This window comes from Seriola aureovittata, chromosome 8 (genome assembly GCF_021018895.1).
Source record: "Seriola aureovittata isolate HTS-2021-v1 ecotype China chromosome 8, ASM2101889v1, whole genome shotgun sequence".
In the NCBI taxonomy this organism is placed as follows: Eukaryota; Metazoa; Chordata; class Actinopteri; order Carangiformes; family Carangidae; genus Seriola; species Seriola aureovittata.
The window spans coordinates 20,769,251-20,795,199 of NC_079371.1; positions in this window are offsets into that span (position 1 = coordinate 20,769,251).

Sequence of the window (25,949 nt, forward strand, 5' to 3'; positions counted from 1 at the left end):
CCATTGTTCTGGCAGTGAGAAAGGACACCTCAGCTTTTGGCAAGTCACTGTGCAACAAAAGCCAAAAGTTGCCTTCATATTGTTGTGCGTCATTGTGGGGTGTGTTATGTGGGAGGTGAGTGAGAGAGTCAGAAACATAAATTAGATACAAAGCATCAAACTGAAAATATATCACAATACAGGATTTACTGCAAAGCACTTTCATTGGCCTATAATTCAAATTTAATCTTTTTACTCTTGAGTAGTCCTGAGCAAGTCCTAATTTATTATTACTGTGTCTTGCTGCATTTATAAGTGAATAAGACTGTAATGTCTGTTCTCAGAGGTGGATAATGGTACAAAAGTAAAACAACAAAAACTTAATTTTTTGGTTTCACTTCTTTAAAAATGACCAGTGAAAAAAAACAGTTTATTTTCACTATTCAGCCAATCTGAATCGAGTATTCAACAGAGCTGCTGGAAAATCAGACGGGTGCTTACTCCTGCACGGAGCCTCGGCAGCTGTTGCTATAGAGACTGACAAGTTGTGGGCAGAAGTTTCTTTTGGATTGCTCACTGGCACTGTCTTGTATGGTCTGGTCCTCTGTTTCCTTTAGCCTTTTGTTCCCTCTCTGATAATTCAAAGGACAAACACACACACACACACAACACACACACACACACACACGCACAGAAGATACTCCCCTGAGGTTTTGGCTTTACTGTGCCAACTGCAAAAAACAGTCGAATTCAAGAAATGCACTCCACTGTCACTGACATTCAATGAGTTAAATTTTTTTTAACACTGCATTTGCTGCAAAATAAAGATGTAACCAAAATATAAAATACACAGTCAAATGTAATCAGACAGCTCACGGGCCTCTAATAAAATGTTAAGGTTGTTTTTGCATTACATCATTTTAATATATATACATATATATAGTTATATAGTACACACAATAGTGCAACCTGAAGCCACTGAAGGTAAGAAACTGAAGTAAAATGGCATACGTGGGTGGGATATACAGTGATTGATTAAATCACTCAAAAGTTGCCCCAAATCACATTTGATTGGATTCATTTTTCTTTAACCCCCCTCAGTTTAATATGGCATTAATGTTTTAAAGGAAAAGAGAGGGAATTGATATAAAAAATACTTATATCAAGAAAAGCTGGGACAGAACTTGGAAAATCATTTCATCGTGTCTTTAAGGCAAAGAGATGTCTATGAGAGTCGAAAAATAATAAAAAGTGTTTCTTAAAGGTTTAACAACCACTTAATGAACATACTGTCAGGACCTCTGCTTCTGCCACTCTCCCTCCTCCCTCTCACTCTTTGTCCCTGTCTGGTATTTAATTGCAGGGGTGGAGACAGGTGTGCAGGAGGTCGGGCCACCAGCTGATCATCATCATCATCCTGCTCTGCTATTAATACCTGGTTCCAGCTTCAACTTGCCTCCAGATCATAGACCCCGTCTTACAGTCAGTAACATTCAGCTATAGTTGTTTAGCAATTTGTGAAATTTTGCTAATTCCTGCCTCCCTCTTTCTACAGTGACACCCAGGTTAACTCCTGCCATCGTCTCCCTCCTGCCTTGTCTGAAACCCGCCCTGAACTCCTACTGCCTGGCTTCCTTCTTCATTCAGCTCCCAGCACCGGTCCCAGCCTTGACCACCCCCTGCTACCATGTCCCTTCCTCAGCCTGTGTCTCCTTCTCCCAGCCATCAGTCTTCTCAGTTCTTCCCCGCCGCTCACAACCAGGCTGTTTACAAATTCCCTTTGGTTGAAATGTTCCTTCTCTGTCTCTGAATTCTGCATTTGGGTTCCCACACAAGCTTTAACATGTTGGTCCGCAAGAACTTTTACTCAAATATTTTTGCAAACATATACACAATTTACAAATAATATATAAGACATAATTCCCATTTTCTGAACAGTTTCAGTTGCTTTCTGACAAGCAACAAATGGCTAAGGCTCCGTAAGTACCAAAATGCTAAGTACTGTATACAAACATACAAATAACCTACTCCACATATATCACGATGAATGCACATACTACATAATCATTCCCTTCATAATTTATACAATAATTAACAGTGTATAATATTCATAAAACACATAAAAAACAGGGTGAATTAATCAAGAATGACAGGGTGGTGTTTTTCCACAGCAAAAAAAAAAAAAATGTACTTGAATAATCAAAATATCCCAATTTCCTCTTAATATCTGGTTGGAGAGAGAATCGGTTTATTTCAGACAAGCAGATAATCTAAAATAAACCAAAAATTAGATGACAACAATTTTTAGCCTTTTTAAGTCATTTGATAATATAATGAATTTTCACTGATTTAAAATAAAATGCTTTTTAATAGGTTTTAGACAACTCTTATATTTTTATCCTTTTTACACACCATTGATTTACTGTAAACTTGCTACAGAATACACACTCACCAAGCACTTTATTAGAACACCATACTAATCCCTTTGCTTTCAAAACAGCTCCAGTTCTTCAGTCCACATGATGTTGAAAACTTTCCTTTGATATTCTGGTCCATGTTGACATGATCACATCACATCATTTCTGCAGCGGTGGCAGCTGCACATTCATGCAACCAATCTCCCTGTTCTACCAGAAAGTGTTCTACTGGAATCATATCTGGTGACTGAGATGACTTTTGATTCGTGACATGGTGCATTATCATGCTGGAAGTAGCCATAAGAAGATAATAAACTGTGGCCATAAAGGGGGGCACATGGCCAGCAACAATACTAGGAGAGGCTGTGGCATTCAGACCATGATTTATTGGTATTAAGGGCCCAAAATGTGCCAAGAAAACAACACCCTCATTATTACACCACCGCCGCCAGCAGCCTGAACTGTTGACACAAGGCAGGTTGGGTCCATGGATTCATGCTGTTGACGCCAAATTCTGACCCTACCATCTGCGTGCCTCAGCAGAAATCCAGATTCATCAGTCCAGGCTTTCCAGTCTTCAACTGTCCAGTTTTGGTGAGTCTTCTCCCCCCATTCTCATGTTTGATGTGCTTCCACATGATTGTCTGATTGGATAGATATAAGAATAAGCAGGTGTACAGGTGTTCCTAATAAAGTGCTTAGTGAGTGTACTATCTTTTCACTTTTCACACTAGCTTTCAACTAATGTCTTAAACACACCCCAATTGAAATAACGTGAAGGAAAGATGAAATGATTAGCCTTGTTTTGAGCATGAACGCACCTTTAGACTGTGCAGATGTTCATATTATTGTATCCAGTTTAGAATTACAGTCATTTGGGAACCCTGTTGCCCTCTCTGAAGCATTTTCAAAAGGATTATGGATCTTTTGCAACAAGTGGACTGGCACTCTCTGTACCTTTCTAATCTGTAGGTATCTATGGATTTTGTATATTTTACTGACCTCCTAAGGGAAAAAAAAAATCCATTCTTTTGTTTTTTATTATTTTCTTTCAGGTGGATATAACTGTTTTCTTGTAGTGAAGAGAGCCCACAAAGAGAGGGAAGATATTAAATGGGAAGGAAAGAAAACAGCCTGGGAGGAGGTGTCAGGGAGGTTTGAAATTACCACAGTGAACTATTTTTTATGAAGCTTGTGAACTACTCTAACTCAAGAGGATTCTTTGCTTTCACACCGGACGTGAGAAGACATGAAAGCTCGGAAAATTGTCAGAAATTTTGTAGTCCATTTCCACCCTCAATATATATATATATATATATATATATATATATATATATATATATCCTTCTCAGAATGGCTCTGCAAACAGTCAAAAGAAAGACTGGGAGCTACAGTGGTGTTGGACTAAAGTAGGGCAGTGTGTGCAACTGGGAGTAAATGTGTTCTTAGCCTATCCCACTCTGAAGTCTTTGCGCTGAAGCTGAAGTGAAATAGAGAGGCACATCTATCAGAAAACACTCAGCCAGATCCATAGCCTAAGGCAGCTCATTCTTAAACCTCCAAGACCACAAAACAGCCATATTCCTGTTGACTCAGTAGTCATTACTTTAACCGTATATACAGTAGAGTTAATGAAATATACTTCTTTTCTGTAAAGCTCATTAGTGTGAAGGTTTACTCCACTCCTGTTTATTTTGGTTTACAACAATCCTGTTTATTCTGTTGAGGAAGTCTATCTCCAGATTTTGAAGATAAAAACATTTCTACAAATTAGCACAGAGTGAGCATTAATTCTTTAGTAAGTACATCAAATACAGAGGAGCAGCTGCTTAAGGATGCTGATTGTGTTTTATCAAAAAAAAGGCAACTGCAAATTAAGCTATTCTTATTATGTAATTACAGTAAAGTAAAGGCAATGTAAGAAGCTCACTACTCAAATCAGAACATCAGCTCTCTGCGTGCACTGTTATAATGAGGCAAGGATGACAGAAAAAAGACAGAAGTCTGGTGAGGGATTTTTTTTATGTGGCAGAATACTATTGAGAGACAAAGTACATGTACAAAAGTAGATTTAGCCTTAGCTGTAGTAAAAATACAATGGAAGTTTTGGGGAAAAAATTGAGTGATGAGTATAAGAGAGAGAGATCATAGTCCTGTGAATATAATAAAAAAAAAGAAAATTATAAGTTTTCTCGAATTTCAGAGACATACCAGTGACAGTGAAGAAAGGGGAAATAGGATTTTGGGGAGGTTCTTCACAGGCACTCCAATTTCACACTATCAAATTAAAGTGTCCATGTATCTGAGGATGGATGAGTGATATCCCTGCTAGGTGCTAGGTGGTCCGCAATTCCCATGAATAATTTGAGTGTGTCACTGTGGGCGGTCCTTCTAAAGGAGATTGTGCAGGCAGGGGGCCGGGTAATGATAGATATACCTGGTTTCCCTTTCATCCCTCCCTTCACCTCACCATGAGTTAAAAGATAATGTGGATCCTAAAGCTAGCGACTGGCTCTACAAATTTATTTTAGTAAATCGTGTATTTTCCATTTGATTTTTTTTCTGTCCTTTAGTTTCATCCTTCATTTTTGTTCATTTAGTATGCAGATTGTGGTATTTGGAGTCAAGTTAGGAACATTCAGCCATTTCCAAGACACTTAATTTGATATTTGCATTCATAATCCAGATCTATAAGCCACGTCGGTGGAGAAGAAAAATAGCCTGAAACGTCTTCGGCGCCACAGAGAACTCCCACATAGCTTCACACTATCATTTACTGCCAAGGTGGCAGCTATGGTGACAGAGGCTAAGAGGGGAGCCTGTCATTTGAACAGAGAGGCAGGAGGGAGATGACACAGGGAGCAGGGACTCAAGCAATAGTGAGACTGAGCCGACAGGAAAAATAAAATGAAATAGGGGTTTGAGAGGCGACATGGTGGTTTTAGCGGAGAACTGAGAGATTAGTAAAAGAAGTGGTTAGTTTTGTTTTATATTTCTTTTCAAAGTCCCATTTGAATACACACAACACGGATGCAAATGAGCTAGACAGCCACTTACAATACACACAGATAAATGTATGTGAGTAAAAATGTGTCCACACCAGTCAGATGTCCAGCACAGCTCTGTTTCTCTCCCAAGGCTGAGAGTTGATGTGTGACTGACAGACAGCCATGGACAGCTTGGTTAGACACACCACACTCTGGGGAGGCCACCAAGACTGAAACGGCGTAGAGGGGGCTGGAGGAGTAAAACGAGGGAGGAGGTGGGTGGATGATTTTTAATGGTAGAGGGGCTGAGGATAAAAAAATAAAATCAGATTGAACTCAGAGTGCTGAAACATTACGCGTGAAAGAGAGAAACAGACTGAGTGAAGCGAAGACATTCGGCAAGTATAATTAATGCTGAATTTGTCGCTTCATTTTTATTCCCTTCCAGCTAGGTTTATACATGTCCTGCTCACATTCCATCAAGGTCATATTCTGATTTCTTTCACTGCGATAAACACTCATTTAAAAGTTGGGCAGGGATAGAGGAAAGTCCACGGAGTGCAGAAGTAATTTTTCATGGGATTCACAGAGTGACTTAGTCTTGATGCAGTATGTGCCATATCCAGACAAATTAACAGTCAATTCAACGCAAGTCAGGAGAAAATTCAACAGTTATAGTTAATTAAATCTTAAAGGCAGGAATCTCTTCCTTCGAACGGAATCAATCATTCAAAACATCTAATATTGAGGTATGAAAAGGCTGCAGTTTGATGGAGCTGAGTGTCTGTTTTCAGCTTCTGTTTTTGTTTCAATTTATGTATGTTTGTAAAAATGTGTATCAATACCAATACACCAATACAGGTGTAGTATTGGTTTGGTATGGTATTGAACATTTTCCAAATATACAAAGCATTACATGCATGTGTTTGAGATTTGGCTGTTTATCTGAGCTCAGCACCTTTAGGGGACCTGTTGAAAGCTGATTGCAGCTCTGATGATAGAAAATAATATCAAGTGTTACTGAACAAACTTTGCAGTTGATTTCTTCTACATCGGCATTCACCAAACCTACTCATCTGTTTTCTATTCAGCAATATACATCCCTTTGATTCATTCCTTCACGTATCACTCTACCTGAATGGTATAATTTCCCACATCTCTTCATCCTGAGATGCCTGAGCTGTAAATCACATTCAGAAATGTGCCATCTTTTACAGCAAGTGTTAAAACTTGGCCTCTGATAACCTTCCTTCTCCTTTTCCTTTGCTCTCCTTCATCTCCTTATCAAAGACCCAGCCTTTTAATCCACCATGCCTCTATGGTCACATTCAGTCATGAGTGTCCTGGAAATCCACCCCATCTCCTCTTCAAATCCATGCAAATCACAACATCTAAGCGCAGCAGAGCTTCCTCTGAGAAAGAATTATGCACATGTGGGAATTGGACAAGTGAAGAGGGAGGAGAGAGGGGGAGATGTGTGTACACCCCTCCTCTTCTCTCTCATCCTCAACTTTGTTTATGTCATGCTTCTCTTCAAAAGATCTCACTCGTTCTTTTAACTTGTTTCAGTTTGGCAACGTAAAGCAAGTTAGAGACAGTGAGGGAGGTTGGAGGTGGGGAGTAAAAAGTCCCAGGCATTTTGGAAAGAAAATATTGTGTCTGTGATCCAGGGGGTTGACTAAGCACTGGGGTTTGGAAAGAGTATGGGGGGGGGGGGGGGGGGGGGGGGGGCATGGTTGGCATGGGGAGGGGGTTTGTTCGACAGTTAAATCTGGGTGCAGAGAGGATGAAGGATAAGTGTAGGAGGACTAGAGCGGATTGACATTACACACACATATTGTATGAATGCATGTACATGCACACACACAATCTTAAGTTTGGAGTGAGGGCTGAGGTCAGATCTGGCTTTGAGTTAATCTCTCTCTTAAGTAATACCAATATGTATTATATTTCAGGAGTTTATATTGTGTTTGCCGACATGTTTGGCACTGGAGTGGCAATGCGATTATCTGACATTAAAGATGTCTCTAAATTCCTAAAAGCCTTCACGGCTACAGTTTACTAAGTCTGCAGCGTGACTCAGTGAGGCAGTGTTGCTCTAAATTTAAAGCTCACTGACATACAACCTTGTGAATTTCATCACTTATTTTTACAATTTGAGGCATGAATTCAGAATAAATTGTGATTGTGTCACCTGTAATATAATGGATCCGTTTCATTCCGTAAATAAGTAGATTTTAAAAGACAATTCCAAGGTGATTTTTAACACCTTCCATCATTTCAGTGCTAGTAAAACACAGGTTAGGTTTTCGCCCCATCCATCTGTTTGCTTGTTTGCCTGTTTGAAGTATTTCCTTAAAAGTGTTTAATGGATATCCAGGAATTTATGTGGAACAGATTTGGTCAGAGGACTGCTCCCGAACTAAACATAATAATGTGCAACTTCTGATCGCCTCTCAGTAGATGAAGAGGCAAACCCCTCATTATGAGCTTAATCAAATCATATTTTGATTATACATAAGGAGAGCTGAATGCTGATTAGGTGCCACCTAAAAACCCCAGGCATGATATATGGCAATTGGTTTGTGGATATTGTTTGAAAATATGTTATATGTTATTATTTTCTAATATGATCAGGGTCCAACTTTATTATACTTTTTTGATGCCCTTTATTGATTTGGTGCCCTGCACCAAAATCTAACTATGAGACCTTCACCGCCTCCGCTGCATATAAATTCTAATCTAATCTAATTTAATCACATCACCACAGAGCTAACACATTGCCTCATTATTTTCCTTTTAATTCATGCAACTTTTAAGTTAGATTGAGTCTTGACTCAGCAATTACAATGACACTTCACCCTGAACACACATTGTCCATTTGTGCCAGAAGGAATTATTGTGTTTGAGTACTCTAAAGTCTGTCATTGACCTTTAACTTGTGAAATTTTCATTCTCACTTTGACAATTTAGCTTGGTCTGTATTGTATTACACATCAGCAAAATATCAGATTTACTGAAGAGAGCTGAAGCATCTGCAGGCTTTATATAAGTGAGTCTGTGTGAGAGTTTAACTAACTGAAATTAGACTGTTGAGATGTATCTATAGTAAAAAACCGATTAAACTAATTAATAAAATGATCATATTTCCTTCAAAATTGTTGTTTCACACCTTTAAAAGCAAGATAAGACTTGTGGTGTTCAAATGTCAAATTGTTTAGATGCAGTTAAGTTTAGTTGCTAATTAGTTGCATATTGAGACATTAACAATTTCATTACTGAGAGGGACTTTTAATAAACCCGCACAAACATTAAAAGGAAGTTGCGTTACGAGTAACCAGATCCTTTACGTACACGATTGGTTGAAATAAATTATGAAAATAAATAAACAAATAAATAGAAATGTGTATTTTTTTTTTTTACCTGGAGGTAACTGGATTTAGCTTGACGTGCTCACAGCACTGGAAAGTGACAGTGAAAAATTTTAACAGCACCATGTCTTTGCAGAAAGTGTTTTCCTGTTACGCTGAATAAACCACACAACATGCTGTCTACAGTTTTTAGTGGAACTACTGTGTACTGAAGAAAAACAGCCCATATAAGACAGTCAAATAACAAAATCTGTGGATTATACACAGAGTAAAACCTGGGCAACTTAAATCAAACCTTTTTTCATGCGTGGGTATTACTAGATAGAAGTGAGAAAATGTGTGTATTATACAGTTTTTTATATTTATTTATAATTATGTGTAGCTCGCCGTCTCTGCTATTTGGACCCAGATTAGAGTGAAGCCAATATATGGACAACTTCATTGTGGCTCAAACATGAGAAGTAAAAATTAAGGTTATTGTAAACACACAGATTAAATATAAAAGTGCTGCTTTTTTTTTTTTTTTTTCTGGTAATAAATGGTAATATGATAGTAAAGATGTGAGAAAACCAGCGGGAAACAATATTAAGTGATTTGAAAATAGTGGGAAGATGCAAATGAGCAAAAAGTCCAGTCGAGGTAAAACTGAGCTCAGGCGACTTTAACTCGATTTACCTATGATATTACAACTCGGTGTACAGACACACACAGATGCACATACTCAGCAGTACGTCTCACCTACCACACACACCTTTAGCCTCATAGCTTCCTCATGCACACACACAGAGATAGACAAATACATTCCCACATACACACACTCACACACATGCTCGCACCTCTGCTTGCGGCGCTCTTATCTGCAGAGTGCCAGATAGGTGCTGTGTGTCCTCTGAACATCCTGATCTCATCTCCTAGCAAAGTGATTGACAGCTCTGACAGCTGGGCTCCATCCACTCTGCAGACATGTGGACAACCACACACACACACACACACACACACACACACACACACACACACACACACACACACATACACACACACACAGCAGTCTTCACAGCAGCAGAAAGATGAAGGAGTGGGAGTAAGGGGAGAAGAAATGACGATGGGGAAGGGAGGGTGAAGGAGAGGAGGTTTGCTTCACAGATTGATGAGGAGATTCTGTTCAGTGGGAGATTGATTGATAAATGTAGAGGCAAACATAGATGTGGCCATGTAAACATATAAGAAAAATAAACTTGAGTGAAACGGATGGAGTCAGGAGGGAGGAAAACCTGAGTGGGCAGCGGACATATGAAAGGATAATTATCCCCTCGACACATGTGCAGCAGCAGGCCCGCAGATATACACTAGCGCATATTTAAACACGCATTCTCTCTGATATACACTCTGAAGAGCGATGAAAGGGCAATTATTGGGATGCGTGCTGTAGAAGCCTGAAGCTCAGGGTTGAGTGCCTCTGGGGATTGCTGGGACTACACCGATCCAGGTGGTGGTGGTGTTTTGTCACACACTAACAGACACACACAGCGAGTGCTCATCAGCAGACTAGAAGCAGCTAGTCGGCCCGTCTGCACATATTCATGTGTCAGTAATCACTCAGCATCGCCCTGTTTTCCCTGACTGCTCAGGCTTGTCAGAAACACTCAGGGTAACACGCATCACTCACTTCCCAGACATCCATCTTTGCGTGTGTGGTCAACAAGTGTATGTGTGTATGACCTATCTCCATCACCGCCTCAGGAATGACAGCCAGCCCATCATTAACCTCTCTGCAAGACTCCATGACAAGTCTGCTACCTGCGGCGGCCATTTTCTCTCTACCCATGAGCCGCGGCCTATATATAAACCGTGATGAGGACGAGCGATAAGGTGCTGGAGATAGAGGACAGGTCACTAACTTCACCGTAGCCTCGACAAATTACCCTTTAAATGTGTATCAGTAGCCGTGTCAATGAATAAAACAGTTTCAAAGAGGAAAAAAAGGCTATTGAGATTAGGACTTTGTGAGATTGATGTATCGAGTAATGTGTTGCTCAAAGCCACAGTCAGATATTGTCACTTGACATAAAAGCAATGAGTTGAACTCGGGGCTCGCTTTGAGAGAGGATTCTTGGGCTAAGACCATCGACTTGTCGCTGGATATAGTGTGGAGGCTGTGATAAGACTCGAACACAGCAGGAGGGCCTAATCCAAACCACCTAACTCCTCAGATGCTGAGCTGCACAACACCATGGAGATGATTAAGCAAGATTCCTCCAAGATAAATGTTTTCGCAAGAGATTACTCCCTGCTGGTGCATAGCAGACAAGTTGGCTCGCTGGCTTAGAGAACTCCTAAAATATATCATCTGTGAACGAGATCAGGTTTCCTCGTGTGCAGGAATTTGTCATAATTGGAATGATTGCTGATGGACTACAGTGAGAGACAGGGAGGAGTGAACTCTGAGTCATAAAAACGTCACTTTATAGGCCTTCAAACATTCAGCAACAATTGTTATTCCTTTTTATCCTGTGCTCAAATCTGCCAGTTTTTCAAACCTAATCTAAAAGATGCCCCATGTTGTCTTTCAGTTTAGAATCTCTGTGTTTTTGTGCCAAACTGAATTAGGGGCAGACACAAATAATGTGCCAGAAAAGGATGTTTTTTGGGGTTTTTTTTGTTCCCCTCCTCGCACTGTGAGACACTTCTTCATACGCTGAAGTATAGCAAAGGCCCATCACACTTAATTTCCTCCCAGATTCTGTCTTGTGTGCCGCTGCGTCTGTTGCTGAATCAACATCACGGCTGCCTGAGATAACGCAGTGCAGTGTCAAGATTATGTCCTCAAGTGTAATTTTACAGAGGCTGCCTGCTGCACTGACCAAGTTCAGCTGCTAAGCTGGACAGAAGCGGGTGTGTGTGTGTACGTGTGTGTGTGTGTGTTTTTTTTTTCCTTCCATATTGTCGGAACAGGAGCACACTGTATTACAGCAACCGGTTCTCTTTATTACCTTTCAGTAGAAACTAGCAGGAAAAAGCATTACAGCATGTGACTCAATTGCTTTCTGGCTACAGTCCATATGTCTGATCAGAGGCACACGTTCATACACACCTCCAGCAAAGGTTTCTATTGTCAGTGTTGTTACTTTAATTTTTTCAGTTGATTGCATGTATGTTTTTTTTTTTTTTTTTTAACAAATGAGCTTTATTGTGCACATTCATTAAGCACTGTTAGAAATCTAGCTTTATCAAGCAGTTATTTACAAAAAAAAATATTCACAAAAAAGCAAAAATTAGAAAATTTGTGGAGCGAAACTTTGTTTATTTCCTCTCTCATTAATGATCTCCCAACCCGCTGTGTTTATCCTCTAACCCTTTGGAGGGGTTGGGGAAATGCTGCTTATGGGGGAGCGAAAAGTGACTTTACTGTTATACAGAAATCTTCACTACTGAGCATGCAGGGAAAAGTGTTGGGACAGACAGAGGCATAAGCATATACTTTGTCAGTTCTTCACACCGTTACCTGTTAATACTTGTGATGAAGCTACACGGAGGCAGGAAATTGCTCCGCTTGTGCTTTAACAGGGTTCCTTTACAAAGCAGTAAATGATGTCGTTGAAAGCTGCTGGTAGGAACACCAGAGCTGCTGTACCTACCAGCCATCCTGCTCGTTGTGATGAGACCTGTGGATGTGTGTGTGTGTGTGTGAACGGATGGTGGACCACCACAGTTTGTCTCGGCGAGCTTCACTTAAGCACATCTGTGTGTGCATCTTTCAGTGTGTGTGTGTGTGTGTGTGTGTGTGCGCGTGCGTGCGTGTGTGTGTATGGGGCGCATATATTTGTGTTTGCCTCCATGTGAGCCCTAAATGCCAGATCCTCAGACTTAATAGGCCCCCATTAAGAAATTATCTCTGGTGCTTTTGTGCCTTTGCACAGAAAAACCTAACTACCAATTAAGTGGTTGTGTGCCTAGATGGCCCATTTGCTTGGCTGTTGGTAATTATGGGTTTTCTCAGTGTTTTTCTCTTCTCAAGCCGGCCCTTCTCCTTTTGATTAGGCTTCTCTAGAGTATTACAATCCACAAACTCTGTCACTCTCTCCGAAATTAGCTGTCATTCCAACCACATGCATTTTTCATCATGCCTCCAGAGAAAGAAACCGCAGTTGAACCACAGAGCTAGAATGAATAGAATAAGTACAAACTTCGCTGATACACCTTAGATGTTTTTGCAAATGCCTTTTAGATGTACATTTATGCAGTCAGACAGACTCTGTACATTAGAGACAAAACAGTCAACAAACAGTGTTTCCCTGGCAGAAGAATCTCTATGCTGAACACTAGTACAATTCTAACTTCTAGTGTCCTCGACTGTGGCAGCTGAAGGAGTGGCTCCAGCCTCTCAGTCACTATGTGACAAAATGTAACGTTGCACAGACCTTGCACAGATATTTGTCTTTTTTTGATCATTCTCATGCTATGATTAAAGATTTCCACATCAAAAATCCAAATGAATTAATTCAACAAGTGATGTGTTTTAAGACATGTTTCTCAGCGATACTGTTGTAGATACACAACAGCAACCAGAGAACATACTAGTCCATACTGGGACATGTCTAAATATACTGTATATTTCTTTTTGTAAAATTCTTATTATGTTTCCTTCAATATTTCTTTAATGACTAAACCTTTTTGTTGTATTATGTCCTTTATATCAGGAGTTTCCAGAGTGGGGGCAGTGGTGCTTTCAGGGTAAGTCAAAGGTGCTGATAAATTTCCCCTTTTCTTTGTGCAGAGGTTTAATAACATAATTAACCACATAATAGTGAGGTAACGTTTATATTTAATACATTTTATTCTATGTCTGCAAGCATTAAAACAGAAAAAACAAGCAATAAACTATAAAAGTTCCACTCTTCCCTGTTAAATTTACCAAAATACCTAATCTGCAGAGAATCAAATACAGCATACTTCAAAAAATGCAAAACAGAATTGATGCCCAATGATGTTGTGTGTGTGTCCTTCAAATGGTCAGATTTATTCTGTACACAGAAAAAAAATACATTTAACCATTTGACAGATTTAATTTGTTTTTGATTTCTAACCATATTAATTCTAATATTTATCTGCAAATCTAAGTGACTGAAAATAGACTGACATTATTTGATTTACATTATTATTATTATGAGATTTGATGTCAAATTATGCCACGTTTTACATCAGTGTTGTTTCATTTGTCAGTTTTTGATACAATCAAATATCCATGGTGTCATTTTCAGCTGAAAAAGCTGCATCTACAGTATGTGTGTGTGTGTGTGAGTGTTTTGTGGGTCACCATGGGGGTTAAAAAAAACTTTATAGTGTCTTCATTCTTGTTACATTACATGTTCTATTAAATCTAATTGAAAATAATTAATCCTACTCATTTCAACACTGTTGTCTCTGTCCTGTGAAAACCATATATACTTCCAAAACATCACATTTTCATGAGCAGGGAAAAAATGCATCGTCAACGACATGAGAGATACATGGTTTTCACTGGACAGCGATGCTGTATAACTGACATGCTGGTCTGCAGTCCAGCTGCAGGTGTACAGTATGTGTAACGACTTCTGTGGGACATTGCTGCACTGAAACGTATTTGGTGTTGTGACTTTTGGATATTTAAATATGTAAATCACAAATCATTAAATAAGTAAAATTGCAATGATGCCTTTAGTTAAACAATCTGTACACCTGTGTGAAAATATTCTGAATGAATATGGAGTCAGTGCTATAAAATCAGCAACCACAGAGACTGCAGTTTTGCATCTTCAGACAAAGCCCAGTCAAAATCAGCTGACAGACATCACTTATTCATCTAGCTCCATGGTGAGAACTTGTTTCTCCCTGTGTGGTTCTTATCACCGAGCTTTCTCTACCACCGCCTGTCAAGGTCAATAATTGTAATTCAGGCTATTCATGCTCATCTCCGATGTGGACGCCTTTTATGTGGGGACAAGGAGTTGTTTTGAAGACAGGGAGACGGAGACAGGAGGAGGTGGGGGAAGGTCAATTGATTAGGAAGATACTTTTCCTGATTAGAGCCATCACTCAGTGTCACAATTATCAGTGTCATCAGCTCGTCTGCAACGAATTTTTGTTGCATCCTGGGACAGACCAACGCCCTCTGCGTGTCTGTGTGTGTGTGTGTGTGTGTGTGTGTGCAGTCTCCCCACGCTATCTCACACACTCCCAATTACTCTACCTGATTGGATATATGCAAATTGGACCAAAATTACAAGCCACCTGCAAGGGGACCCCTCATGGGACAGTTTTGTACACACACACACACACACACACACACACACACACACACACACACACACACACACACACACACACAAACACACACACATACATCACACAGTATGATCTCTTCAGCCTTAACCTTCAACTGTCCCAATGGTAGGAAAGCATGTCTGTTCTCATTCCTATTGAACAAAGATCTGCTATAATTGACAGGGTGTAGGTGTCGCTACGATCACACAGACACGAACAAAGAGGAACCTATTTGTTTCAGCTCTCAGCAGTGCGTCTTTGAAAGGATATTTCTTTTCTTTTTTTAAAAAAAAAAAATCCTTCATGATATGCTCTTTCTCACCATGCATCTCTCCAATCCTATACTGCATCTATGCATCCGTCCTCTCCTCTCAGTGGTCAGAGCCTCCAGTTGTGCTACAAATGACCGCTGCCCCACCGTGACCAGCAGGCACCTCTCTCCTCTCGTCACTATTCTTTTCCTCTTATCTGCTCTCATTTACCCCAGCGTTCAGTCTGCCTCTTTTACAGAGCAGACACTTAATATATCTTCTCTTCTCTTCTCTTCTCTTCTCTTCTCTTCTCTTCTCTTCTCTTCTCTTCTCTTCTCTTCTCTTCTCTTCTCTTCTCTCTCCCTTTTCCTCTCCCTTTTCCTCTTCCTCTTCCTCTGCTTCTTCTTCTTCTCTGCCTCACCTCTCTTTGCCTCCAGAGAATTGGCAGGGGTAGAAATCTCTTCTCTCTCCCGTAGGCAACCCCAGTAAATCTCTCTAAGCTCTGCCTCCCCTGCCATACCTTTAGATTGAAGGCCACCTCCAAAGGTCACTGAGCAGAACTGATCCTCTGTATTCTCTTTATCCCGAAAGGCTGGATGAGACTGGAGAAGAGGGGTGGCCTGGGGCAGGGAGGAAGAGAGGGAGGCAGACAGAGGGAAGAAGGAGATGGAAAAAAAGGGGCTGGGTAGGGAGTGGAGGTGTGGTTAGGGCATGGGGGTGAGGGTAGGGAGCAGAGGAAGAAGACAGTGGGACATGGGAGCTGAGCAGAGGGGAGGGCTTGGTATATAGCCTGAGGTTAGGAAGGAAGCAGGGGGCACAGATGTGGGTGAATGAAAGTGCTACAGCAGAAAATTAAAGCAGGAGCAATTCCAAAGCTATATACCAGACTTGGGAGGACTACTTGCTAAATTTAATCTGCCAGAAATTAGTGAATACCTGCTAGAAATTCATTCTTTTCTCCGGTGGGCAACTCAAAGTCAGCATTGGAGCGGAAGAAAAGAGGGCTGAAGAATTAATACAAAGACTGGCGAGGGGCAGGGATGCACCACAAGTGCAGCTGTGCTTGCCAAAATATTATTCCCCTCACTGCTGTTTCCTTTGAATACTGTGCTATATTCAAATACAAATGCACAACACGCACATACACACACACACACACACATACACACACACACACACATGCACACATACACACACACACACACACACACACACACACAGGAGTGCAGTGATAGACTTTCCGCTAGTTATCCTGGATAAAAATATATAAATTGTGCTTTGTTATATACAATATGTTTGTATGTAATGTGTACATGTGTTACATGTCAGCTGTTTAATGGTTGTTTCTGCCTTTCTCGTGGCACTAAGCGGCTCAGACGGAGAGACAAAGGGAGGAAGAGGACAAGGAGAGAGCACCGAGACATGTAGACAGTCTAATAGCTCAGGCTTATAGAAGGAAGGAAGTAAGGAAGGAAAGAAGGGGAGAATAGTGCTCTCAGAGCGAGAGGGTGATATTTTTCTCTCTTGGGAACCCTTAGCCTTTTGGATTATGCTCTGTTGTTATGGTGCTTATTATGCTTGCTGACAGCTAAATGGTTGTCAGACATGCTGCAGTCTATAGACTTGGCCGTAATATAAGGGGATTGTTGTGCGTGTGTGTGTGTGTGTGTGGGTGTGTGTGTGTTGCTGGCTCTATGCTTTTCTGCACATATAGGCAAAAGTGTGTTTTTTTTTCCCTCATGTATTGAGGTGACTGACTGAAGCTAACAATGTCAGCTAGTGCATTCAAGCTCCCATACATCTCTGTCCAGTCCCATCCACTGCCTCCCCATTTACGTGCCACCTTGCCTGTGTAATTTCTCTCTGTAATGAAAGTTCCTCTGCCCATCAGTGGTTGAAAATGATACTGGAAATATTAATAAGGGCCCCCTTTTTAACCAAATTACATTCTATCAGAGCCGAGATTAAATTAGCAACCGCCAAGGTGTGTAGGAACAAAGCTAATGGAATTGGATGACAGCATCCGTCAATCAACAAACGATTTAGGTCATTCCCTATCCAGCCTCGTCCCTCCCACTCTTATCAATCTCGCGCACACACACGGAAATGTGATGTTGCTCGTGAGGGGAAGCAGCACGTTAGATCTGCCTCCTGCTTGCTACACCTACTGATGCAGCCGCTATAACAATGCTCATGTTGGATGTTACTTCCAGCAGGGAGCGAGAACGCATGTGGGCCTCCAAGTTCACACACACAACACATTTGAAAGGTACAGTACACTGCATAATTGGATTGTGCGGTGTTATTGTAAATGATACATTTAATGCCGTGACTGACCCGTGATGTTGTTGTTCAATGTAAAGCTCAGGATTGCCTCAGATGGTGTCAGCAAATACATTTTCCTCCTGCAGCGTATCTCTGAAAAATAAACATCCACGCATCCACTGTGACCGTTGTGCTGCAGACACCAGCTTCAGTGAGGAACATTATACAGGGCTTCGCAATACATTTGTGCACCGGCCATTTAGAGACGGGTTCATCAAAGATAAAGCGAGTGTGTGCATGTGTGTTCGTGTGTATTCCTGTGGAGAAATTGTCTGCAGGTAGTGGGATGAAGGTATATCTAGTGAAACTGATAACAAGTATATCTTGTAATAATAAGAAAAATGAATTGGACTGACTGGCCCGTCAATACAACGGTTTCTTAAATGCCATTTGATAAAGACTTTTTTATCTCCTACTGTATGTGTCTATGCGCTGGGTGGATCCCAGTAATCCTTCTCCCCCTCACTCGCTTTGATTTCTGTCTGTTTGTCGCTCTAATATGTTCTTCTCTTTTCTATCTCTTTTTTCATCTCTCTCTCTCTTCCTCACTTAGGCACACACACATCCACTTTCTTTTTGTCTCCCCAGGTGTGCACTGGTCCAGGTGTATGTCTTCACGGGAGCTCATCACTGCTCTAATGAGAATGATCACCGCTCATCTGTCTTCATCCACATCCAACAGAGAGCACCTGCTACTATCTGTGTGTGCGTGTGTGTGTGTGTGTGTGTGTGTGTGTGTGTGTGTGTCTGTATCTGTATCTGTAGATTAGTTTTTGTGTTTCTCTCTATGTGCTATTCACTGCTTATACAGTTAATATACAGTGTGTATCTTAGTTATGTATTGCCAAGGTGGACTGACATTTGCACTTGAACAGGCTTTAGACTTGCAACACTGACATCAGCCATAAATCCCACTAGTTGATAATGACTTATGAACAAGAGTCTTTGTTTGAGAGTCTTTGAAAAATTGCTAAGGCACTGGGAACTTCTCCATGGGAGTGAAGTTGTTTTGATTTAACCCTCCAACAGCCCTCCTTTGTCACTTGCATCTGGCAGCTGAAGGGGGTTTTATGTCAAATGAATCAGATGAATGAATCAAACCACGGTGAACTGCGTCAGTCACAGAATCCAGAAAAGTCACAAACTGTGAAAAACACTGGATCAACTTTTAATAACTCTCTATTCACCCATTCAGTCAGGTTGTTAATTTTTTTTTTTTTTTTGTTAGCTAATGTTAGTGGCAGCCCTGAGCGAACACCATTTAGAGGCTTGTTCGTGCAATTCAAGTAGGGCCTCTTTGTAGGTTTCATTTGAGCATGTAAAAGGCATTGTATCTTCACAGCACTAAATCATTCTTTCAGAGTGGCAGGTTGTACGTTAGCACAGAATAAATATTCAAGCTGTTCACGGCCAGCTTATTTAAGATGAAGATTGTACTGACACCAATGACACTTTTGAGTTATCTCAGTCCCATAGCTGTTTAACACAAAAATCTAAGCAAGACTTGAATCTAAAAAAAAAAGAGGAAAAAAAGAAAAACAATAGTAATCTCCAACATTAAACATTCGCTAATTATTTCTAGTGATACAATACTTTTTCTTGCTTGGAAGCAGACATTTGAATTAATCAATAGATTTCTGTTAACAGTGGATGAAATGATTGTGTGTAATGTGAGATGTGTCATTCACAGTGGCAAACCCACAGAGCGTTATCACCTAACCTTCCTGTTTTGATTCACTCCCACGATTCACCACTCTCTTTCGCCTTGTTTGCAGACTCAGCAGGCCGTTATTTTCAGCAACAAAGCTCAGACCAACCTATCGGACAAAACCTGCCTAGAACCGGCAAGCAGATAGATAAAGTTGGTAAATAGCTGGTGAAGTTGAAGATGGTGGGGACCAAACCAGAGCGAATATTACACTTACATTTGTCGAAATGTACATTTGTCCAAATGAAGGCTAATACTGTTCCGTTTTCATCATTTAGCATAGTTTGCCAACAAGTTCACCATTAGAACAAAGGATGAGTATATGTCAAAGCTTGATGTTCTGCCCCCAGTGGCCAAAAAAATCCATGAATTCACCTTTTAAAGCATTGTAAATAATATATACCCATGTTGTTGTTGTTTCTGAACATGTTTGGATGAATACTTCTGACTTGAAGATGTGTTTTGTACATGCCTGGCAAGAGATAAAGAGTAACTGCAAGGCTTTGTTGTGATGTATCATACATAATAGAGACTGCAGTAGAAACTACAGCACTTTGCAATCCAACCCCGAAAGCTCCCGCAAGACCCCCACCATAGTACAAAAAACCCCCCCAAAAAACTGACATTCAAAAGCAAGTGCTGACACAAATTTCATCAACAGGTCATGCTCGTTGTCACTGAACTAGTATGTTTATATGTTAATGCTAGATGCTAAATGTCCCTCTCTTACTTTCAGAGGTGTCATCAGGTCAGATTCTCCTTACCTGATCAGGGTGTTTATTTATTTGATCCTTTTGTAGTACAGAATTTTGTCCTGAAGAATCCAGAGTGTGTGTGTGTATGTGTGTGTGTGTGTGTGTGTGTATGTGTGTGTGTGTGTATGTGTGTGTGTGTGTGTGTGTGTGTGTGTGTGTGTGTGTGTGTGTGTGTGTGTGTGTGTGTGTGTGTGTGCGCGTGTGTTTGCAATTCATGTGTTAAAATTGTAATGATCTCATCTGATTTCCACCCATTTCACTGGAGCTACCTTGTGGGACCTCCTCCCTTTTTATTTTTTAAGGGCTGCATTTGAAAATATGTTTACTTAAAACTTAGCCAAAAGGGGAGGCCAAATAACAGAGATTGTATTTACCCCCCAAAGGCCACGTCAACAGGCTATTGCCAAAGTCTAAGTAGATTTCATGTAAAACGCCCAATCCATGCTGTTAGTATTGACCAAACGACAAAATGCTTGTTCATTTTTTTCTCAATCCAATTAGTTTTCTTGTGGCTTTCTGACAGCTCGTTTATATCTGTGAGTGAGTGCCTGGTGCTGAATGGGTAATTGTGCACTTTGTGTGTATCTACTATTGTGTGGAGAATCTTGTTACCTGAGTTTGTATAGGAATACAAACTGAATTGATTTAGATCTGAGATTAATAGGGGAACATTGTGATGGGCTATTGATTGTTTTCTATGATCAAAAGAAATCAAAGCTGTTGCATGCAGCACACAGAGCGGGAGTCTCTGAGTGCATTCTCTTCTTTGTGCTGCATTTAGGCCACTGATTTGTTAAAACGGGATCTTTTTTTTTTCTCTCCAGTTGTAGATTCATCAGCAAATGCAAGAGTTGCTATACATGCAAAAAGTTTTGTGTTATACTAACATGTTCTTAGAACAAACTCCCTCTTATATCTTGTGCTCTGTAAATAATATATAGCATCATAAAAAATTGATCCTCCTGGAGTCTTACATCAGGAACTCACTTTTGTTTGTATCTCAAATCAGCATCAACAATTTGCAGGTAATAGCGTGTCTTGCACTTGTCAGTTTCCACTAACAGGGCGTTGATAAATGAGCGCCGACAACAGAAAATGGCAGTTTGATCTTCATTCAAAAGGTTGTTTCCCCTCGGTTTGTCAACATGCCGTCTTGCTGTTCAGTCAGTCAGTCCTCCAGGTGTACAAGGCCCGCTTGATACCAAGACGTGAGTGGGGGTGACAGTGATGGAGAGAAAAGGTCAGATATGACACAGTGGTTATGGAGTGGGAACACAACGAGTACTTTGACATTTCTGGCCAAAATTCGTGCGCCGCATTTTAATCACTACAGGTGAGAGGACTTGATCATGATGCTCTAGATTTCCAGGTGGTAGATTTAATGAGCAAACACTGAAACTCTTTATCTGTTTCTCAGTAAGAGAGGTATTACAACTTGAGCAAATACCACCCACCCATCCAAAAAAAAAAAAAAAAAAAACACGTGAAAAGTTGCTAATGCTTTTACAGGATGCACAGAACGTCTACTGCTTTGGAAGTGTTGAAAAATATGGACTAAGAGATACAGTTTTGGTGCTTCGGCTGCAGTTGGGATCCATCTCTGCATCACGCAACACACGTATAGTCCATTTTCCCCTGCTACACAACACGCACAATAATGATCACGTTCCAGAGGGATGTTTAAATTCATCTTCAGACTAATGACTGTTAAGTACTCTGCAGACTATGGAGGAAATTATAATATGTTTCACTTAATGCATACATTCTGCTTGCTGCCAGAGTGAGCTGACCCTTAAGGCCTGATGATGTTGTTCAGTCTCCAGCTGCCAGGTCAATGGGGTTGTGTTTCTCTGTCCGGCTCTGTGTCTTCCAAGTGGGGTGACATAAGCCATCCTTGGCCTCTGTCTCCCACAGTGCCACTTCTATGTCCAGGAGAAGCCATTAGAGAAGCAATTAACATCCCCAATTAAAGAATGATGAAGCTGAGGGGAGAGTTTACATGGTGTAAAGTGACTAAAGGGCTTTAGCTTTGGCTCTTTAGATGTCAGTGACTGTAGATTGTGAAACTGTAAATCATCCCTTAGAAATGCACATTGCTGCTTAGTTTAGTCTCTCCGTGATTGTCTCTATTCGTAGAAATCCCTCTCAAAAACAAAATCATAAAAGTGGGAACTGGCTGAAAAGAATGGCATACATATTTTTCCATGCAAAGCAGGAGCCAGCACCTTTCCAATCAGGGAAAGGAGATTGCTTTGTATCATTTTAGTCAGCTGTCGAGGAAAGAAAAACCCACAGTTTTGATGTTTGGGTTTCATAATTGAGCCAGCAAGTTGGTGTGTGCATAAAGGCCTCTGCCAATGGGTTCTGACGTGAACAGAATGTCGAAGATACCTGAAACCCCTGAGATGAAAGCGCTGCTTACACATCTCTTGATCTCGCTCACCTCATCCTTCTTTTTGCCTTTTGCCATTTTTTCCCCCCCCTCACCAGCAGATTGCAGGCCAGCTAATGGTACCTTTACTGCTTCAAAGAGTCCTTTTCACTTGATAAGGACAGTGTGGAAGCTGTGTGTAGCTGAACACATACACTGTGCTAAGCTTGTTATGGTAACCCTGCTCTAGACCAGTGTCCTCATTAGATCCAATACCCTCAGGGTCTTTGTGTGTATGTATAGAGTCGTGTCACGTACAGGACCTGACAGGATCCGTGCACAAGTGTGGGATGTGGGCTTGTGTCTGTGTGTGTGTTTGTGAGTTTTTAACTTCATCGCACCAGCCCCTAGGCAGGCCACTCTCCAAGAACGATAAATACAGCTGCACTGTGATGTTAATGAAGACAGAGAGAGACAGAGCATGAGCAAGAAAAAGACAGAGAAGAAAAGATGAAAGGGGAAATATAAGTACTCTTCTACAGCGCTGCAGGTTAGAATGTAATTGTTCCCCCCTTGACTATCACTATAGGGTATCTAAGGTAGAGCAAACAGACTTACCCCAAGGCCAAACACCCACCGAGTCTTTGACTCTGCTTATGTAATACAATCTCGGGGTGACTGATGGAATTAGTCTGGGAGTGTTTTTATATAAGATAGGAAGTGAGTGCAAAAAAAGGAGGGGTTGTGCATGATAGGCAGGCACACACGCATGCAGAGGAAAACAAGGGCAACTGTGCCGCACTGGCAGCCGTCCTTATTACCATCCACAGGCAGGGCTGGAGTGCCCTATTAGACAACCATTACTGCTGCTGATGGGAATCTGTACTGTAACACTGACACAAACAAGACGGAGAGATCTGGGAACCATGCCGAGGCCGCAGTGCCAGGGCCTCCGGGGAATGGGTGAGATGAGGCTCTCCGCCCTGATCGCCACACTCCTCGGCTAGGTCAGGGTGCCTATGTAGCGGCTGTGTGTCAGCGTGCCATCTTTGGTTTCCCTGGAGCTAAGATGTGTTCACCTAATTAAAACTTCTCTTTCCTCCTACCCTCTGGGAGACATCGGCAGAGGAATGTAGGGACAGAGATAGTGAGGGAGGGAGAGTAAGGAAGGAAATAGGTGAGCAAACCAGTGACAGAGACAGAGGCCAGGTACTTAGGGAAGGACTGGAGAAGTAAGGTGAGGAGAGGAGAATTTTGCAGGGGTGAAGAAAGAATGAATGATAGACAAAAATGCAGTGCTCTGCAGAGGAGGGGTCAGAAACCATGCCAGCTCGGCTCATTCAAAGGTTTCCTCAATTTCTTTGTCATGGTGGAGAATCAAAAGGGGAAAAAAAGAAAAGTGAATGTGGAAGGTGGTGGGAGGGAGATTTTTTTTTTTGAGATTTTAGTTGCCTTTTCACTGAAAAAATCAAGAAAACCTGTTTGGACTTTTTTTTTTTTTTCCCAAGGCAGCATATGGCACCTAGGGCTGTGCTAACAGAGAGAAAAGGAGAAAAAAAGTAAAGAAAAAAGGAGAGAGGTTACAGAGTGCATTGTGCATAGATGGCATGAGGTGCAGAGGTGCAGGAAAGAAAGGAGAGGGAAAAAGTGAGGAGTCACACAGGTACTTGCTAATTAGAACAACACCAGAGTCACAGTTATGCTCCTGCAATAATTCTGAATAATTCTGCATAAGGTTGCTTTGTTTGTGACCTCCTCAACCGGTGTGCTCTAACTAGACACAGTACATAGAAAACATCATCTGAACTCTGTTCTAAAATGCTGGGGAATGAGGGGAACGTCAGTAAATTACTTGCAAAATGAAGACCACTTTACATACGACATATTGAAAGGATAGTATTTTAGGAAATATACTGCAGGTTGTGGTTTTTTTGTGCAGGATACATTTTTGGCTAAACTAGCTCTTTCCCCATTTCTAGTCAAAGCTAAACTAAGCTAACCAACTGCTGGCTGCAGCTTCATATTTAAGTGACAAGAAAGCAAATAAGCGGACTGCCTGAAATGTCAAACTGTTGCTTTAAAATTCAGATGAACAGCTTTACTCCTTATTCAGGAAATGAAATGGTACTTTTCAAATGGAAATAACTCTAGACAATTTGAACTTTTTTGCAACTTCAGAGTAGTCAATCCAAAAATCTTTGTTCTGTTCTTTAAAACTTATACTGTATTTTTTGAGGGAAATCCATTTCCACATTGATTTTTCAAAACTGTATTTTGGTTCAGAGAGGTTGGATGCTTTCAAGAAGAAATTGTGTCTTTTGAAGGAAGTAGACCACTTATTTTGAAGGTGGCTGCTAGAGCACTAATGGAGTAGACAAATATAGTACAGGATGGATGGATGCACAATTTGAGACACCTTACAAAATGTGTGCTAAAATACTATACGAGTGATCATAGAGTAGTGGGAATCCATGTATTACTGTGCATCATCTGCAGCCTGGTAGCTTGTAATTGGAGTTTGTGCTTTAGTCGTCTTTGACTGGCTTTGCTGTGGATTATTGTCATCTTTTGTGTTTGCAAAATGTGAAGTGGTGTGAAATTCCTGTTATTGTGGAGGATTTGTTTGAAACTGATTGATGTCCTTGGGGATGTTTCATCATGATGTTAATATGTTCTCATGTTATTCTTGCTCAAATCCTTAATTCATTGTTTATCTCAATCTTTGCACCTTTTCTTTCTCTGTAATCTGCGTTAAGTGTGTTTCTCCAAGGAACTGGTAGCAGTTGGAGGTGGGCTTTGGTATACAGAGAATACCACCAGTGGGATTTGACTGGTTGTCCGGACAGGTTGCCATGGTGAAGGCAGTGATTAAAGCTATTAAACCTGCAGGCGTAGGGTTAAATGGGAGCTCTGACTGCTCCTGCTGTCACAAATTAAACAGAAAGGGAGAGAGAGAGAGAAATAAAGAATGGGAAAGACATGAAAAGATGGAATTAGACCAAAAAATAAAAAATAAATCCAGCGAGAAAAAACATCTCAAGTGTGGGTGACCAAAATGTGATTAGTTGTGCTCAAAGCAAGGCATGATCCTATACCTAGCTTTTAATTGATTTCTTTTTACAGCAGATGAAATAAAAGGTTACGGTGTTCCAACAATAACCTTCCTATCTGAGCCCAGACAGGGGGCTTTATCACACTGTAAAAGACAGAGAGCTCGTTCATCATTGCAGCCTGATGTGTACCACAGGCGCTCATGGTGTAAAGCAGGATCTGTGTGTGTGTGTCTGTGTGTGTGTGAGGAGGACAGAAAAATAAAGAGAGGGAATGCTTTTTTTTTTTACAGTACATGTTATAATCTGGTGTTATAGCAGAGTGACATGTTAATTTAGCCCACTGCAGGCGCAGCCGTCTGGGAAACAGGAATCCAATGCAGACCTCTCTTAATCAGTATAATGTCATTTCACCTCTTGCTTCAGAGACAATCA